This window comes from Oryctolagus cuniculus, chromosome 15 (genome assembly GCF_964237555.1).
Source record: "Oryctolagus cuniculus chromosome 15, mOryCun1.1, whole genome shotgun sequence".
Classification (NCBI taxonomy): Eukaryota; Metazoa; Chordata; class Mammalia; order Lagomorpha; family Leporidae; genus Oryctolagus; species Oryctolagus cuniculus.
The window spans coordinates 87,026,229-87,046,734 of NC_091446.1; the positions used below are offsets into that span (position 1 = coordinate 87,026,229).

General features: G+C 42.0%; 1 pseudogene; it reads left to right on the forward strand.

Moving 5' to 3' along the window:
* The first annotated feature begins 11,159 nt into the window (after positions 1 to 11,159).
* LOC127484103 (nuclear valosin-containing protein-like pseudogene) lies at positions 11,160 to 12,844 on the forward strand (annotated as a pseudogene).
* Positions 12,845 to 20,506: the final 7,662 nt, after the last annotated feature.

Consider the following 20,506-nt stretch of genomic DNA (forward strand, 5'->3'; position numbering starts at 1 on the left):
AAGGAGAGCAGGAAACAAATATTTATTTCAGGGATAGTACATTCTTAGGAGTGTGGAAACTCTCAGGAGGAAATTAGTGCTGCAATTTTTAAGATTTGGGTGGACGATGCTGTGGGGTAGTGAATTAAGACACAACTTGCAGTGCTGGCATCCCATATGGGTGCCAGTTCTAGTCCTGGCTTTTCTACTTCCAATCAAGCTCCCTGATAATGCACTTGGGAAAGTATCAGAAGATGATCCAAATCCTTGGGTCCCTGATGCCTACATGGGAGACCCAGAACAATCTCCTGGATCCTGGCTTTGACCTGTCCGAGCCTCAGTTATTGTGGCCATTTGCGGAGTGAACCAGTGGTCAGCAGATGGAAGATTGATCTCTCTCTTTCTCTCTCTCTCTCTCAACTCTGCCTTTAAAATAAATAAATAAATTTTGAAAAATGGAAGTAGGTAATGTTAGGGCTGGTGACGTGCAGCAGGTTAATCCTCCACCTGTGGCACCGGCATCCCATATGGATGCTGGTTCTAGTTCTAGCTTCTTCTCTTCGATCCAGCTCTCTGCTGTGGCCTGGGAAGGCAGTAGAAGATGGCCCAAGTGCTTGGGCCCCTGCACCTGCATGGGAGACCAGGGAGAAGCACTCGTCTCCTGGCTTCGGATTGGCATAGCTCCGACCATTGCAGCCATTTGGGGAGTGAACCAACGGAAGGAAGACCTTTCTATCTCTCCCTCTCACTGTCTGTAATTATACCTCTCAAATAAATAAAGAAAATCTTTTTAAAAAGAAAGTAGGTAATGTTAAAAAATTATAAGTTTTGGGGTTGTCATTATATAGGATAGAAATTTCTGTGTAAGATAGCATCTAAATGAATAGTCAAATATGGCACATTAAGGTAGGGCTTGGGTACTGTCTGTTCCATACTCTTTTTTTGGAAATCTCAGGACTATAATAGGATCAAGTTCATGTGTGGTTGGAGAACAGAAGTTGAGTACTAGTAAGTGCTGTGTTATATGGTGCATGATGGGGAGTGAAGTTCAGACGCTTGTTGGGGAGTGAGTGTGCTGAGCCTGCAGTTATGCTGGATATTTCTATGTAGCACAACTGCAGCAGCTACACAGAAAGAGTGGATTTTGGGTAGCACAGCCTGGAGCACTGGTGTTGCTGGCAGTACTCTGTTCCTAATGCTCACTAGTTACTTATCTGTATCTTTCCCAAATAGTAAATGAAATAAACATGAATGAGATAATTCCAGATAAGTTTTATCAAGTATTCAATTAAAAGTAGAAGCAACCCACCACAACAGAATGGAAGAAGAACAGCCCAAGAAACAAAAATAAGAATAAACATTGGCACAGAATCAATCTCAGGAAGATTACCTTCATGCAAGGCCCTCTCCAATCTATAAACAAATTGCTGATGAAAATCCAGATCTATACAGAGACAAGTCTGCAATTCCTATAACTATAAAGGTCACTGCAGATTCACTTCCTACCCTGGACAAAACACTCATTATTAGGGGCTCAGGGTACACAGAGAGAACCTTGCTGACCACTCTGACTTTGATTACAGGCTGGAGTGTTAGTAGGGGGCAGGGTACCCACCTAACCCCTTGAAGGGAAAGGATATTTATTTTTCCCCATCCCCCTACAAGAGTGCCCAGAAACAGAGGGAGAAAGTGCTATCTTATTAATATGAGTAGATGCTGTTGCAATTCATGCACACACATCACTAAGGGATTTTATCAGAGGGATAAATCCACATCCCCACTTACATTGAGTCTGGCCTAGAGGGTATGGGGACAAGGCACCTATTTAGGACTGTGAGATGCTCCTTTCCCCCATTTCTATCCAGGCACTTGGACTCAAATTGGCAAGGTGGAATACCAACAGGCAGCTGGCTCTGGGAATGCCTCTGCTCTCTCTGTGGGTGAGGTAGGTTCATGGGACTGAGAGTAGATTTCTTCCTTTAACTAGGAGCCTTCAGCTCTATGACTGTGGGAATTCAGTGAATGCACGATAGGGCATTCATTACACCTGGGTCTCTGTGAAATCACTCTGGCTTCAGAGGCTCAGAGTTCCCTGAGTGCCTGGGGTAGGTCAATGCAAAGCTTTTGTGCTCAGATTGAGGCCTGAACAGATCCTTTGTGTGGTTCAGGCACCTCCATGTGTGCTAACACCTGGCACTGATCACCTTGGCAGAGAGGAGATGAGGCTGTGATCGTGCCCACTGATATGGGCATATTGTCACTCTCTGCTGACAGAGATCTATCATGACTTGGATGTCACCCTGGACTCTTGACCCATTCTTGAGCACTGACAGGAGCTCCAAGTCCCCACCCAGCACATCCTCTGCATATCAACTGAAGGAGCAGACACAGCACTAAGCCATAGAGGCATAGTCCAAAGATTAAAATCCATCAGAGGAGAAAACCAAATGTTAAAATAAACTAAAATAAACGTGGAAATACAAGAAACATGATCAAGGAAGAAACTACAGCTCCCCAAAAGAAACACAAAGACACTTTGATATTAGGAAGTAAAGATGAAGAGATTTAGTAGGTGCTTGAAAAGGAATTCAAAAGAATGGTAATAAGATTACTCAAAAATATAGAGAAGCAAATAAATAACAGGGATGAAAAATTCTGCTTGGAGATAGAGATATCGAAAGAGCAAGACCCATCTGTTTGCCACCCATAAGAAACAGACCTCACCAACAAAGATGTATGAAGACTGAAAGTGAAAAAATGGAAAAAGTTATCCATGCTAACAGAAAGCAAAAATGAGCAGGTGTAGCCAGTCTAATTTCATACAAAGTAGACTTTAACACAAAGACTGATAAAAGAAACAAAGAAGGGAATTATGTAATGATTAAGTATAAATTCGACAAGATGATGTGACTATAGTAAATGAATATACAGTTAATGTATACATTTAATGCTAATGGATCTAAAAAGAGATATGAACTCCAATACAATAGTAATGGGGGACTTTAACACTTCAATTTCATCAATGGACAGATCAACTAAACAAAGAAACAGCAGAGCTAATCAATGCTACAGACAAAATGGACCCAATTGGTAACTATAGAACTCTTTATGTCACAGTTGCAGAATATACATTCTTCTCAGCAGTAGATGGAACCTTCTCTAGGATAGATCATAGGCTAGGCCATAAAGCAAGTCTCAACAAATTCAAAAAAATTGAAATCATAGCATATATGTTTTCTGACCACAAAGAAATGAAGCTGAAAATTGACAACTTATGAAACTTGAGAATATGTAAATACATAGACTAAACAACATGCTCCTAAATGAACAGTGGATCATAGAAGAAAAAAAAATGGGAAATCAAAAAAATCTGGAAATGGAGATAATAACACAAATTATCAAAACTTAAGGGATACAGAAAAAGCAGTGTTAAGAGGGAATTTTATGGGGGCGGAGCCAAGATGGTGGAATAGTGAGGGCGTGCACCGATAGTCTGGGAAAATTTAGTTTAATAAAAGGGGAGTTACGGTAGCCGCAGAAAGAAGAACCGGGAGAATATTGCAGGGGAAACCCTTCTGGATGGAGTGGCCGTGAATCAGAGGACCTACTGAGAGAACAAGGTCACCCACCGCGCGGAAGCCAAGTCGCGGGACCGAGCCGCGGAAGCCCCAGGGTCTGCGCGCCAGTGCTCCAAGGGGAGTGCATGCCACACAGACAACAGCGGGGAGACTTGGGACGCTCAGGGCTCCGAGTCCACACATCGGCGCTGGAAGGGGAGGTGAGCTCAATAACCCGAGACATTGGTGGGGAAACGGGGGTCAGAATCTAGAGGGGGGCCGGAAAGTGCAGCAGACTCACTACCGGAAAGAAGGAAAAAAGAGGCTTTGGGGTTTCTCTTCCCCCTAGCCTTGCAAAGGTTACAAGGCTGCAAGGCTTGAAGAATTCCCAAGAGACAAAGAGCAGGCCTCCTCTCTGGATTTACATATCAATGGGGGAGAGCTAAGGAACTGAGTCACTACAATTCAGTAGCCTAGGCAACCCAGTGGGAGTCCAGAGGAGCCAAAGACTGGAAGCTAAATACCATCAATTCTGCACAGCCCTGCCATGCGGTGTTACTTACACCCTGAATAAATAAAAAACATAAATAAATAAAAAGAGAGAGATTTACCACGCATAACCTGAGGGTGTCACCTTTGCACACCCTTAACCAGGAAGAACCAAGCAGAGCTCTCAGGCCGCACCCATCTCAAGCCTCCAAGGCTCCTCCAACAGCAGGCAGTCCACTTAACACGGACACAGTATAAAAAAAAAAAAACTCAGTGACGCAAGAAGAATTAACTATGCCGAGTAACAAACACAGAAATCGAGGGAACAAGATCAACGATGACACTATGATGCCTCCAAATAAGCAAAACACCCCAAGCCAAGAGTATGAAGATGATGAGATAGAAGAAATGCAAGATACGGATTTCAAAAAATTTATGATAAGAACATTCAGAAGTTTTCAAAAGCAAATCCTTGAACTACAGAAATCCTTAATGGACAAGATTGAAAATCTCTCTCGTGAAAATGAAATTTTAAGGAAGAGTCAAAATGAAACTCAGAAACTAGTAGAACAGGAAAGTGTGATAGTGAAGAGAAATCAAAATGAAATGAAGAGCTCAATAGATCAAATGACAAACACATTAGAAAGCCTTAAAAACAGAATGGGTGAAGCAGAAGAGAGAATATCGGACTTAGAAGATAGAGCACAGGAAAACATACAGTCAAACCAAAGAAAAGAAGAGGAAATTAGAAACCTAAAAAATATTGTTGGGAATCTACAGGATACTATTAAAAAAACCAGCATTCGAGTTCTAGGAGTTCCTGAAGGCATGGAGAGAGAGAAAGGATTGGAAGGCCTTTTTAGTGAGATACTAGCAGAGAACTTTCCAGGTTTGGAGAAGGACAGAGACATCCTAGTACAGGAAGCTCATAGAACCCCTAATAAACATGACCAAAAGAGATCCTCACCACGACACGTGGTAATTAAACTTACCACAGTGAAACATAAAGAAAAGATCCTAAAATGTGCAAGAGAGAAACGTCAGATTACTCTCAGAGGATCTCCAATCAGACTCACAGCTGACTTCTCATCAGAAACACTACAGGCTAGGAGGGAATGGCGAGACATAGCACAGGTGCTAAGAGAGAAAAATTGCCAGCCCAGAATATTATATCCTGCCAAGCTCTCATTTGTGAATGAAGGTGAAATAAAGACCTTTCATAGCAAACAGAAATTGAAAGACTTTGTGGCCACTCGTCCGGCCCTGCAAAAGATACTTAAAGATGTGCTACACTCAGAAACACAGAAACACGGCCATCAATATGAAAGAAGGGAAAGGAAGAACACCTACCAGTAAAAGAGCATGGGAAGCTCAAAGCATATGCTAGAAAATATTTCTGGGAAAATGGCAGGACAAAGTCACTACTTATCAATAGTCACATTGAACATTAATGGTCTGAATGCTTCAATTAAAAGACACCGTTTGGCTGACTGGCTCACAGAACACAACCCAACTATTTGCTGCCTACAAGAAACACATCTCTCTAACAAAGAGGCATGCAGACTGAAAGTGAAAGGTTGGAAAAAGATATTCCATACCAACAGAAATGAAAAAAGAGCGGGCGTAGCCATCTTAATATCAGACAAAATAAACTTTAATACAAAAACTGTTAAGAGACACAAAGAGGGACACTATATAATGATTAAGGGTTCAATTCAACAGGAAGATGTAACTATTATAAATGTATATGCACCTAATTACAGGGCACCGGTCTATTTAAAAGATTTGTTAACAGACTTAAAGGGAGACTTAGACCCCAATACAATAGTACTGGGGGACTTCAATACTCCACTCTCAGAAATAGACAGATAATCCGGACAGAAGATCAACAAGGAAACAGCAGATTTAATTGACACTATTGCCCAAATGGATCTAACAGATATCTACAGAACTTTCAACCCTACATCTACAGACTTCACATTCTTCTCAGCAGTGCATGGAACCTTCTCTAGGATTGATCACATACTAGGCCAAAAAGCAAGTCTCAGCAAATTTAAAAGAATTAGAATCATACCATGCAGCTTCTCAGACCACAGCAGAATGAAGCTGGAAATTAGCAACTCAGGAAACCCCAGAAAGTATGCAAACACATGGAGACTGAACAACATGCTCCTGAATGAACACTGGGTCATTCAAGAAATCAAAAGAGAAATCAAAAACGTTCTGGAAGTAAATGAAGACAACGACACAACATATCAAAACTTATGGGATACAGCAAAAGCAGTATTGAGAGGCAAATTTATAGCAATAGGTGCCTATATCAAGAAATTGGAAAGGTACCAAATAAATGAGCTTTCAGCGCACCTCAAGGACCTAGAAAAACTGCAGCAAACCAAACCCAAATCTAGTAGGAGAAGAGAAATAATTAAAATCAGAGAAGAAATTAACAGGATTGAATCCAAAAAAACATTACAAAAAATCAGCCAAGCGAGAAGCTGGTTTTTTGAAAAAATAAACAAAATTGACACCCCATTGGCCCAACTAACTAAAAAAAGAAGAGAAAAGACCCAAATCAATAAAATCAGAGATGAACAAGGAAACGTAACAACAGACACCACAGAAATAAAAAGAATCATCAGAAACTACTACAAGGACTTGTATTCCAGCAAACAGGAAAACCTATCAGAAATGGATAGATTCCTGGACACATGCAATCTACCAAAATTGAACCAGGAAGACATAGAAAACCTAAATAGACCCATAACTGAAACAGAAATTGAAACAGTAATAAAGGCCCTCCCAACAAAGAAAAGCCCAGGACCAGATGGATTCACTGCTGAATTCTACCAGACATTTAAAGAAGAACTAATCCCATTTCTTCTCAAACTATTCAGAACAATCGAAGAAGAGGGAATCCTCCCAAATTCTTTCTATGAAGCCAGCGTCACCTTAATCCCTAAGCCAGAGAAAGATGCAGCACTGAAAGAAAATTACAGACCAATATCCCTGATGAACATAGACGCAAAAATCCTCAATAAAATTCTCGCCAATAGAGTACAACAACACATCAGGAAAATCATCTACCCAGACCAAGTGGGATTCATCCCTGGTATGCAGGGATGGTTCAACATTCGCAAATCAATGTGATTCACCACATTAACAGACTGCAGAAGAAAAACCATATGATTATCTCAATTGATGCAGAGAAAGCATTCGATAAAATTCAACACCCTTTCATGATGAAAACTCTAAGCAAAGTGGGTATAGAAGGAACATTCCTCAATATAATCAAAGCAATTTATAAAAAACCCACAGCCAGCATCCTATTGAATGGGGAAAAGTTGGAAGCATTTCCACTGAGATCTGGTACCAGACAGGGATGCCCACTCTCACCACTGCTATTTAACATAGTTCTGGAAGTTTTAGCCAGAGCCATCAGACAAGAAAAAGAAATCAAAGGAATACAAATCAAGAAGGAAGAAGTCAAACTATCCCTCTTTGCAGACGATATGATTCTGTACTTAGAGGATCCAAAGAACTCTACTAAGAGACTATTGGAACTCATAGAGGAGTTTGGCAAAGTAGCAGGGTATAAAATCAATGCACAAAAATCAACAGCCTTTGTATACACAAGCAATGCCATGACTGAGAAAGAACTTCTAAGATCAATCCCATTCACAATAGCTACAAAAACAATCAAATACCTTGGAATAAACTTAACCAAGGAGGTTAAAGATCTCTACGATGAGAATTACAAAACCTTAAAGAAAGAAATAGAAGAGGATACCAAAAAATGGAAAAATCTTCCATGCTCATGGATTGGAAGAATCAACATCATCAAAATGTCCATTCTCCCAAAAGCAATTTATAGATTCAATGCAATACCAATCAAGATACCAAAGACATTCTTCTCAGATCTAGAAAAAATGATGCTGAAATTCATATGGAGGCACAAAAGACCTCGAATAGCTAAAGCAAGCTTGTACAACAAAAACAAAGCCGGAGGCATCACAATACCAGATTTCAGGACATACTACAGGGCAGTTGTAATCAAAACAGCATGGTACTGGTACAGAAACAGATGGATAGACCAATGGAACAGAATTGAAACACCAGAAATCAATCCAAACATCTACAGCCAACTTATATTTGATCAAGGATCTAAAACTAATTCCTGGAGCAATGACAGTCTATTCAATAAATGGTGCTGGGAAAACTGGATTTCCACATGCAGAAGCATGAAGCAAGACCCCTACCTTACACCTTACACAAAAATCCACTCAACGTGGATTAAAGACCTAAATCTACGTCCTGACACCATTAGGTTATTAGAGAACATTGGAGAAACCCTTCAAGATATTGGCACAGGCAAAGAATTTCTGGAAAAGACCCGGGAGGCACAGGCAGTCAAAGCCAAAATCAACTATTGGGATTGCATCAAATTGAGAAGTTTCTGTACTGCAAAAGAAACAGTCAGGAGAGTGAAGAGACAACCGACAGAATGGGAATAAATATTTGCAAACTATGCAACAGATAAAGGGTTAATAACCAGAATCTACAAAGAGATCAAGAAACTCCACAAAAACAAAACCAACAACCCACTTAAGAGATGGGCCAAGGACTTCAATAGACATTTTTCAAAAGAGGAAATCCAAATGGCCAACAGGCACATGAAAAAATGTTCAAGGTCACTAGCAATCAGGGAAATGCAAATCAAAAGCACAATGAGGTTTCACCTCACCCCGGTTAGAATGGCTCACATACAGAAATCTACCAACAACAGATGCTGGCGAGGATGTGGGGGAAAAGGGACACTAACCCACTGTTGGTGGGAATGCAAACTGGTCAAGCCACTATGGAAGTCAGTCTGGAGATTCCTCAGAAACCTGAAGATAACCCTACCGTTCGACCCAGCCATCCCACTCCTTGGAATTTACCCAAAGGAATTTAAATTGACAAACAAAAAAGCGGTCTGCACCCTAATGTTTATCGCAGCACAATTCACAATAGCCAAGACCTGGAACCAACCTAAATGCCCATCAACGGTAGACTGGATAAAGAAATTATGGGATATGTACTCTTTAGAATACTATACCGCAGTAAGAAACAACGAAATCCAGTCATTTGCAACAAAATGGAGGAATCTGGAACACATCATGCTGAGTGAAGTAAGCCAGTCCCAAAGGGACAAATACCATATGTTCTCCCTGATCGGTGACAACTGACTGAACACCAAAAAGGAAACCTCCTGAAGTGAAATGGACACTATGAGAAATGGTGACTTGATCAGCATAGCCCTGACTGTTAATGGACAACTTAATACACTATCCCTCTTAGTATTTTTTTTGTCTGTTCTACTTAATATGACTGGTTTAATTCTGTAATTATCACACAGTTATTCTTAAGTGTTGAAAATTAACTGAAATGTGATCCCTGTTAAACATAAGAGTGGGAATAAGAGAGGGAAGAGATGCATAATTTGGGGCATGCTCGGGCTGACTTGCCCCAATTGGTAGAGTTGGAAACATACCAGGGGATTCCAGTTCAATCCCATCAAGGTGGCATGTGCCAATGCCATCTCACTATTCCAAGTGGTCAATTTCAGTTCACAGTTGATCATAATGAAAGGACTAAGAGTCAAAGGGAGCACATAAACAAGTCTAGTACCTGCTAACACTAATCGATAGAATAAATAAAGGGGAGAGTGATCCAACATGGGAAGTGAGATACTCAGCAGACTCATAGAATGGCGGATATCCTAAATGGCACTCTGGCCTCAGAATCAGCCCTAAAGGCATTCGGATCTGGCTGAAAAGCCCATGAGAGTATTTCAGGCATGGAAAGCCAAGACACTCTGGCAAAAAGATCTCTGTGAGTGAGATCCCAGTGGAAAGAACAGGTCTTCAAAGAGGGAGGTACCTTTCTCTGAAGGGAGGAGAGAACCTCCACTTTGACTATGACCGTGTCTAAACAAGATAAGAGTCGGAGAACTCAGGGTGCTTCCATAGCCTTGGAAACTCATGACTGGTGCATAGGGAGATTACAGATGCCATAAACAGGAGTGTCAATTGGTAAAGTCAACAACAGGAGTCACTGTGCACTTACTCCTCATGTAGGATCTCTGTCCTTAATGTGCTGTACATTGAGGCTTAATGCTATAACGAGTACTCAAACAGTATATTTCACTTTGTGTTTCTATGGGGGTGCAAACGATTGAAATCTTTACTTAATGTACACTAAACTGATCTTCTGGAAAAAAAAAAGAAATTATCAATTCCCAACTTGACTCTCACTGGGATTAAACATGACAATAAGTCTGATCTGATTTCATCATCATTTAAAAAAAATCATCTATTATTTTTCACTTTATGTTTCTGTGTGGGAGCAAACTGTTGAAATCCTTACTTAAGGTATACTAAGCTGATCTTCTGTATATTAAGATAATCGAAAATGAATCTTGATGTGAATGGAAGGGAAGAGGGAGTGGGAAAGGGGAGGGTTGTGGGTGGGAGGGACGGTATGGGGGGGAAGCCATTGTAACCCATGAGTCGTACTTTGTAAATTTATATTCATTAAATAAAAGATTAAAAAAAAAGAGGGAATTTCATAGCTGTTAGTGCCTACATTAAAAAATTGGAGGGTCTGGCATTGTGACTTAACTGGTAAAGCCATGAACTGCAATGCTTGCATCCTGTATGGGCACGGGTTCAAGTCCTGGCCACTCCACTTCTGATACAGCTTCCTGCTAATACGCTTGGGAAGGCAGTGGAAGATAGTTCACATCTTCAGCCCCTGCACCATATGGGAGACCTATATGGGGCACTTGGCTCCTGGCTTCAGCCTGGCTCAGCCCTGGCCTGTGGCCATTTGGGAAGTGAACCAGTTTATGGAACATTGATCTCTCTCTCTGTCTCTCTGTCTCTCTCTTTCTCTCTCTTTCTCTCTCTCCATCCCCCTCTCTTTCTTTACCTCTCTCTAACTTTGCATTTAAAATAAATAAATATTGAAAAAAGAAAGAAATCATAAAGATGAGACGCAATGAAACCCAGACCCAGGTTTCATGGATAATAAGCTAAGCACCACATTATCCATTATCCAACCAGTAACAGATGTGGCAAATATGTGGACACTAAAGTCTGAGCACTTGATTTAAAACCAATGTGCAATATAGATTATGAGCAAAAAAGAGAAATGTTTTTAGGATTCAGGTGGAAAAATACCTTTAGCATAATTGGTAGTGAGAAGGATTTTAAGAATTTAACAGAATTAGAAGATGCGTATAGGGCAAAAAAAGTAAGACGAGATGAAGAGGACAAGGACTGAGGTCTTCTGAAGGCTACTCTGATGATGACTCAAATATGGAAGATTACTCAGATCCACTATCAGCAAATCACATGAACAGCTCCCTACTGTCACTGTATCAGAAAAGAAATCTTGATTCTGTTTCAAGTGCTCCTGAGATGGAGCAAAGAGGAACCACTGATTGAACACCATGGATAACTTCCAAAAGAGGCTGCATTCCTTTGAAAATCCCTGCCTGAGAGTCTGAGAGAGGATGTTGTATTGAAAAAAACTGAAGATAGAAATAAAGACCATTTTTTCTTGGATCTTCCCATTAAGAAAAGTAATTATAAGAAGCCATTATCTGAGATACAGTATTCAAAATATTCTTCTCTTCTAAATAGAGATTTTTAAAAAAGAAAAGGAAGATAAAAAGCAAAGAAGGCAAAAAGTATCTTTAGGAAGTACACTGGAAAATAGAAGCTGTCCTGCAAAAGAAAACTAAATCTAGGAAGCTGGAATTGCAGAACTCCACTGCAAAGTTTGAAATATCTAGAAGTGTGCAAGCATCCCCAGAGGTTGTGTCTGGCATGTCAGGAGTGTCTAAGCAGATGCCTAGTGAAATGTTAACACAGCCATGTCACATACACTCTGTGTTGTTTTCATCAATGAGATGGCTGCTATTACCCTCTAAAAGAGAATTGCTTCAAAAGACACAAGATGAAGAATTGTAGCCCAGCTCCTAACCTTCATGGAAGATTTGAACAACATGCCCACCACAGTTCAGGTCCCAGTATTTGGAGCTACTCATCACACACTCATTAGACCCTGCTTTGAGATGGACAGGAAAGTTCTACTGAGAAACAGGCCTGGGTATCTCAGATAAAGCATCCAGAGAAAAGATACTTCAAACTTTGTATAGAAAACTGAGACTTATTGAAACATTTAACTTTTGTCACTTAGCACACCTAACATCAGGCTTTGTTGGTGCTGATCTGATGGAATTATGCTGGGAGGCTGCCATGTGCTCAGTCAATAGGGGGCATCATGAAACTGCAGCAGATGAAACATCTGAAAGCTGAAGAGTTGCCATTTGGAGCAGGCCAAGAGGAGTTGCTGGTAACTGAGCCACTTCTGCAACACAAGATTCTTGGAATTGCTAACAGACTAGAGTCTCCTCTCAGAGGAACAAATACAAGGACTGTGCATTGCATTGAATAATTTCATTATTTCCCTGTCATCAGTCCAACTCCCTGCCAACCAACTGCCACTGTCTGTAGTGTGATGTGGGCAGATGTTGGTACCATGGAAGATTATTAGAGAAAAACTCACCATGGAAATATTGGCACCAATTCAGAACCCGGACCAATTCAAAGCTCTCAAATTGATGCCCTCAGCTGGAGTCCTCGCTGGTTCTCCAGGCTGTTGGAAAACTGCTGGCAAAGCCTGTGGCAAATGAGTCTGGACTAACCTTTCTATCTGTCAAGGGGCTTGGATTACTAAATATGTACATTGGTGACAGTGAATGTGTTGTGTGACAAGGCAGCTCTCTGCTGTGGCCCGAGAGTGCAGTGGAGGATGGCCCAAGTACTTGGGCCCTGCACCCCATGGGAGACCAGGATAAGCACCTGGCTCCTGCCATTGGATCAGCACGGTGCGCCGGCCGCAGCGCGCTGGCCACGGCGGCCATTGGAGGGTGAACCAACGGCAAAGGAAGACCTTTCTCTCTGTCTCTCTCTCTCTCTCACTGTCCACTCTGCCTGTCAAAAAAAAAAAAAAAAAGGTTTTTCAGAGAACCAACAACTCATCTCCCTCTGTGATATTCTTTGAGGAAATAAGTGCTTTGTGTCGTTGGAGATCAGACTGAGGGGTAAAATTGTGCAGGTGTTGCTTGAGGCATGGACCTGTTTCACAAGCAGACAAGTTACCTGTCTTGTCTTATTACTGTCCATGGTCGAAGCATGAGCAGGATAATCAGAGAATGGGTTTGTTTTTCAGAATTACCTTTTGAAAAAAAAATTAAGGATGAGAGAGGGTAGGAGCACCACTTCATGGCAAACTTGCCATTTAGATGTAACTCATGAATTTTGAGTGATTTGAACATTTAATAGAATTTATTTGGAGCCAATCAATTTACAAGTTTTAACAATAGCTGCTATGGTCGTAACCTTCATAAATTCACCATGCAGTTGCCTATGATTGTCCTGGATTTCTAAATCTTTTCTTGATTTTTTTGTAAGAACAAGAGTAAGCAAACTTCTCAACCTTAAATGATAAAAGCCACAATGAGAATCCTTTGAGAATTTTCCATTCCTATGTATCCTTAAATTTCTAATTTCTTCCTATTATTTTTCTCTCTTGCTTGCATGATTTGGATATTTTTATGAGCTAATTTTCCTTTAGTCCTACCAAATAAACAGTAACTAATACTTGGTGCCATCTTTTCATAAAACTGTCAGTCTATGAGGTAAATGCTATTTGACTTACACTTAGGTTATGATTGTCATTAGGTACACACAAGGGTTTACCAATATGGAAAATGTGCAGTATGAAAAAATGCATAAATTTCAGCAATTTTTGTAACAAAATAAGTTTGTTTGCTAATTACACTTCATATGAACTTTCTAAAGTACCCTCATAAGTCTATGTAACCCCTAGAAAACAGAGATATTTACTCTTATTCTCCTTGTCTTTATTGATATTGGTCATTCTTTCACTTTTGTGTTTAACCTACCAGTTAGATCAGCAGATAATTCTTTCTGACTCATATTGCCCATCCACCAAGGGTCATGTTTATGTTTGTTCCTTTTTAGTCACCCCGGATTGCTAGTGTCTGTCCTTCCTTCCTTCCTTCCTTCCTTCCTTCCTTCCTTCCTTTTTTCTTTTCTTTCTCTCTCTCTTTCTTCTCTTTCTTTCAGAAGTTATTTATTTGAGAGGAAGAAAGAGAGAAAGAGAACTCCACCTGCTGTTTCCCTCTCCAAATACATGTACTTGACTGGTCCTTGGCCTGGAGCTGGAAACTTGGTCTAAGTCTGCAATGAGGATGGACAGAATCCACACATTTGAGGCATCATCACTCCTGCCCATGGTCCAAATTAGCAGGGAGCTAGGGTCAAGTCCCAAAGCTGAGAATCAACCCCACATACTACGATGTCAAACATGTGCATGCTTACTAAATTCTCTGTACTAAATTCCCACTCCTGCATTTGATTTTTGCATGTTATTTTTATATTATGTTAACTTATCCTATTATTCTGATAGGAATTGCTTTCAGGAGATTCTTTGGGTTTTGTAGATATAATTAAATGGAAATCATAATTATTTCCAATTGTGCTTCTTTCATTCAACTAATACCTATCAAACAGAACTAAAAATTGCTCTGATGAGGTATGGGGTTGACTGGGAATTTGGCATGGCTGGAGAGGGGGTTGGCAAGAGGGTTGGGTGTCAGGGAACCTGGTGTGAGGGTTCCGAGTGGCTGTAGGAGGCCTGGGCTGTCATGGGGTCAAGTGGAAGATGGCAATCTTGGGCATGGAAGGTTGAGGGCACCCCCTGTAGGAGGAGGCACAGCTGCTATGGCCGCCTGGCTGCTGGGAGCCAACAGCTTTGCACAGGGGTTGTTTCCTTACCAGATTATAAGATCCTTTAAAGAAGGAATCATGTTTTATTCATGTTTTCATCTTCAGAGTCTACTACCATTCCTGATACATAGTTTCTGCTGAATTTTGGGACGTGGCCACTGCTTTACCAGAGTCTGATATTAACAATAATGACAGTGGAAGGTTGCAGTTGCAGGCAACTGTTTCTAGCACCAAGTTAAAGTGAAAAAAAAAAACTAGTTTAGAAGAGCAATATATATATATATAGGAGTAGTTGTATATAGAGGAAAAAAACAGCAAAATTTAGTAGTCCTTATAATCCTAAATGGAATGAACAGCTAACTATAAATATGACCCCACAGATTTACATTGGAAATTTGGCTTTGGAGTCACCACATTTTAAAAGCAGATGGTTTATCAGGAAAAGTAAGGATAGATTTCAAACATGCTCTGTTAATACACAATAGAAAACTGAAAAGAGTGATTGATAATGCTTCCACAATGAGTGTTCCAGTAGTACCTTAAAAAACCCACCTTGTCTTCAGACTGCACTAGCACTACTGTTGAAGATCCTCCCATTCAAGAGGTGCTCAGTTCATCAGAAAACAATGAATGCATAGCATCTACCAGTGCTAGAAATGTATTATATCCTGAAAAAGCTAACTCTGAAAATAGTTTTGCCTTTGACACATTGAGGCAGCCAGAGGGGGTGTGTGGATCTGTACAGCAGCAGTCTGGAAATGTCAACACAGATAATTTGCCATCATGGTGGAAAGGGAAGATCATGATGCTTTTTCCTCAGACTGCATTTCACAGATGCCCTGAGCAGACTGAGAAACGTATTTTAGATACCAAAAATCATTCTTTCCAAAGGGACTGACCTAAAAAACCATCCTAAGAGACACAAGAAAGCATGTCTTTCTGAATTGTCCTAGCCTGGTGGGCATTCTTGTCTTGGAGCTCATTACCAAGACAGTCTAAATCAAGATCCAAAGACCAAAAGGGATGACATCCTGACAGAGAGAGTGAAGCTGCCTCCTGGGACACTGGCATCCCAAATGAGAGCCAGTTTGAGTCTCATCTACCCCATTTCAGATCCACCTCCATGCTGATACCCCTGGAAAAGTAAAGGGTTTAGACCTCAGCCACCTTTGTGGAAGACAACAATGGAATTCCAGGCTCCTAACTGCTGCTCCTCCGCACGCGGAGGAGCCGCACCGGACCGGGCGCTTGTTGTTTCCCTTTTTTTTACAAGTCCTTTCTATAGTAAAGTAAGAATAAGTAAACAGCAAACTCCCAAAGCAAGAATGAGTAGAGAAAAATGAGAAAGAACGAAGTAACGAACTTCCCCGCGAACTCTCCAACGCACTCTCCAACCAACCCACACCACCATGCCGTCTCTCTCCTCCTATATAGTCCTCTCCACCAATCCCAACTCGGCTGCCCACACGCCGAGCACGCCGCTCTCCTCCAATCAGGAGCAGCTCCTGCAGCTTGTCAAGTTGGTGAGAGGCAGCTGGGTGGAAGCTGTTTACTTCTCTCCCAGCGCCATATTGTGGGAGAGCAGATGCATAGAATAAATCTTAATTCCAGTAACAGTATAGTCCGAATTGCTCCCCACACCTAACTTTGGCCTGGCTCAGCCATGGCTATTGTTATGGCTCTGTAGAAACCATGAACAAGCAAAACCTCCCTGAATGAAGCCATCACCTGCCCTATCTTGGAGGTAAGATACAAAGTAAATTATCTGCGAGCCTTTCCCTATCATCTCAATGCCTCCTTATTAAGCATTTCCAGGTAGCCAGTTATCTAACCCTTGTACAGTGACCATGAAAAGATGTCATGTGACCAGACATCTGTGTGCAACAAGAACACCTTGTTACTATATAGTTGTTTTAGCCCAGGGATTAATGACCATTTCAGGCTTACTCAGAGCAAAAGTCTTTTGCAATTGAAGTTGGTCTTTAAATTGTACTTAAAATTAAAAGATCAGATCATCTTCTGATCTGTATAACTTTCTCCAATGTAATTTTCTCCTATGTACTCAAGGACTGGTCTGGATCATTGTCCTCAATTCCCACAGTTTCTCTATGAAGGAAGAGCCACTACTCTCACTCCATCTTACACATGGGGAAACAAAGGCACCAAGAGATCTAGCCACTTGCAAATCACACAGTCAGCAAGCAGCAGTGGTAGAGCCAAGGCTGTAACCCCACAGACCACACCAATCGCTATTTTATTAATTTTAAAGGCAGAAACAGGCAGGGAGACATCTCCCATTCAGTGGTTCATTTCTGAAATTCCTTCAATGACCAGGGTTGGGCCAGAACACAGCCAGGATGTGGAGTGCATTCAGCCTCTCCCAAATGAGTGGCAGGGGCCTGGCATCTTAAGCCATCACCTGCTGCCTGCTAGGATGTGTATTAGCAGGAAGCTGGTATTGGGAATTGAGCTGAGGCTCAAAGGCAGTCACTCCAGATAAGAGATGTATGGTATTCCTGGGGGCAACTTAACAACAGCACCATATGCTCACCCTGAAGTAATTTTACTAATGTTATGACATTCTGGAAAGCTTCATATGCTTGAGACAGGTAAATGATTCCCTCAGACACATTGAACTTTCAGTTTTTCGTTTCCATTTTGAAGCTCTACTTACTTAACTAAAATTGATAGAGCAACAGAAATTAGGATAGTTAATCAAGGGAAGTGTACTGGTTTATTGGAAACCATACTGCAGCAGCAAAATTAGCCTTTTCTGTCTCAGATGTTCAGTCGGATGTTGTTCCCTAAACTCTGCATTGGACACTTCTAGCATTTTCCAGTATCCCAGTTCTGCTTCTTTTTGGACATAGCTGCTTCTTGATCTTTTAATCTCACCACTACTTCGCCCTGCCACCTTTATGTTAGCAGGAGAGTCATGGGTTGGAGGTGACAAGCAGGCTGAGAACAGTGAGAGAACAGACACATTGAATCCTTACACACTTGGGAAAACTGAAACGTCCCTGCAGTTCCTCAAGGGGAGGTGAACTCGATGATGATGATGAAGAAGTGAGAAGCCACACCCAGGGCAGGAAGCCACATGCCCTGAGCCCATCATTGCAAAAGACAAAGAGCTGCAGTCTGGCGGTCACGGCATGGGAATCCCTCCCCATCCCATCCCATCCCACTCAGAACCTGAATGGCAGGTCATCACTGCCACCACCACTGCTTGTGTCATACTGTTACCCCTGTGCAGAAACTGCCATTTCCTCCCTCTCAGAAGGATGAGTATTTACTGGTTCTGTGGACACCCAGGTGTGGCAATCCAAGGAGGTAAATGTGATGTTCAGCCACTGTCTACTGTTCAGACAACAGCAACAGCAAAGAGGGAAAGCCTGGATGGATGGAAACTTGGAAAGGTTGCTAAAGAATCTGAAGTGGATAAAGAAGGAATGCAAGGATGTGTTGGAGACAGGTGGTACTACAGGTAGAGGGGACAAGAAGATCCAGAGTGAAGGTCCTGACAAGATCTCAGAGCAGTGTAGATACAAAGAAACAAACTCAGAGGATACAGTCAGAATGCTTAACAGGGCTCCATGAAGTGGCCTCAAAAGTAGGAGAGTTCCAGATGACAGGGCCCAAAGAATGACTGCAGGTGACTCAGGTTGAGGGAAGAGAAATGTCCCTGATGGAGAGAAGAGGCCAAGGAAGTGGCAAGTCGGTCAGGGTCATGAATGGACCATTTACATTGAACCCTATAGTTAACCAAAGGACAAAATAGCCCTAGGAGCTAGAGTAGAAAAAGAAATATGAATCAAATGCCACAGTAATCATTTTTCTGTAACAATGTATTTTTTTGACAGGCAGAGTTAGACAGTGAGAGAGAGAGAGACAGAGATAAAGGTCTTCTTTTGTTGGTTCACCCCCCAAATGGCTGCTATAGCCAGCACACTGTGCCAATCCGAAGCCAGGAGCCAGGTGCTTCCTCCTGCTCTCCCATGCAGGTGCAGGGCCCAAGCACTTGGGCCATCCTCCACTGCCTTCTTGAGCCACAGCAGAGAGCTGGACGGGAAGAGGAGCAACTGTGACAGAACTGGCTCCCCAACCGGGACTAGAACTTGGAGTGCCGGTGCCACAGGCAGAAGATTAGCCTAATGAGCCATGGCACCAGCTGTAACAATGTGTTTATTTATTTAAAATACAAGCTAACAGAGGAGAGAGACAGAGATCTTCCATCCTCTCATTACTCAAATGGTCACAAAAGGCAGGGCTGAGCCTGGCTGAAGCGAGGACCATGAATTCCATCCAGGTCTCCCAGGTGGCAGGAGCCCAATCACTTGTGCCAACTCTGCTGCTTTCCCAGGCACATTTCTGGGAGCTGGATCAAAGAGCAGACAGAACTTGAACCTGTGTCCATAAAGATGCCCACATTGCAGGTGAAGGTTTAATCTGCTACACCACAACATGGGTCCAGCAATCAACAGGATATACTTTCCCACAATATTTCTGTTCACTCATTCTCTCCTGCTTCTCTCTCTGTTTGGACCGCTACTTATATTTATTCCTAAGTCTAAACTATAGAACTTAATTAAGTATGTTATATATTAATGTTAGCCATCGCAAAACATACTGGACACCGGAGTAAGGGAAAGGGTTTATTGGGGAACACCCTACAGACCGGAGTGAAGGGGCGGCGAAGAAAAGAGAGAGAGAGAATATAAGAGATAAACAGAGAGGAGAGGAGCTAGCAAGGAGAGAAGATAGAGCAGAGGAGAGGAGAGAGGAGAGCAGAGCCAAGAGAGAAGAACCAAGAGCCAAGAGAGCACGTGTTCAGGAACAGGCCCTTTTAAAACTTTGCCTGAGGGCGGGCAGGGAAGCAGGAGCAGCCAATCCCATTAGAATGGGGGTGGAGCCTGGCTCAGGTAGCTGGGCCATGCGGCCACCTGGCTAAAACTGCACCAGTTTCCTAACAAAGTAAGGTTAAATTATGTAGTTTCTTTGCAACTCAAAAATAGCTAATTAAAAATATCTGTGTACCCAACAGCATTTCTGATAATACTAACTTTTAAGAAACTGGGGCAGTTTTAGCCAGGTGGCTGCATTGCCCAGCTACCTGAGCCAGGCTCCACCCCCATCCTAACGGGATTCGCTGCTTCTGCTTCCCTGCCTGCCCTCAGGTGAAATTTTAAAAGGGCCTGTTCCTGAACACGTGCTCTCTTGGTTCTTCTCTCCTGGGCTCTCTCCTCTCTCTTGGCTCTTGACTCTTCTCTCTCGGTTCCTCTCTCTAGCCTCCTCCTCTCGTCTCTTGGCTCTTGGTTCTTCTCTCTTGGCTCTGCTCTCCTGTCCTCTTCTCTGCTCTATCCTCTCTCCTTGCTAGCTCCTCTCTCTGTTTCTCTCTTATATTCTCTTTCTCGCTTTTTCCTTCGCCACCCCTTCACTCGGGTCTGTAGGGTGTTCCCAATAAACCCTTTCCCTTACTCTGGTGTCCGGTGTGTTTTGCGACGTCTAACATTAATATATAACACTAACAAGTCCTTGTTGAATAAGGAAATTCTTACTACCACATTCTTATTTAAGGTAACAGGCATAACTAGTCCACATGGGAAAAAAAATACCAAGAAA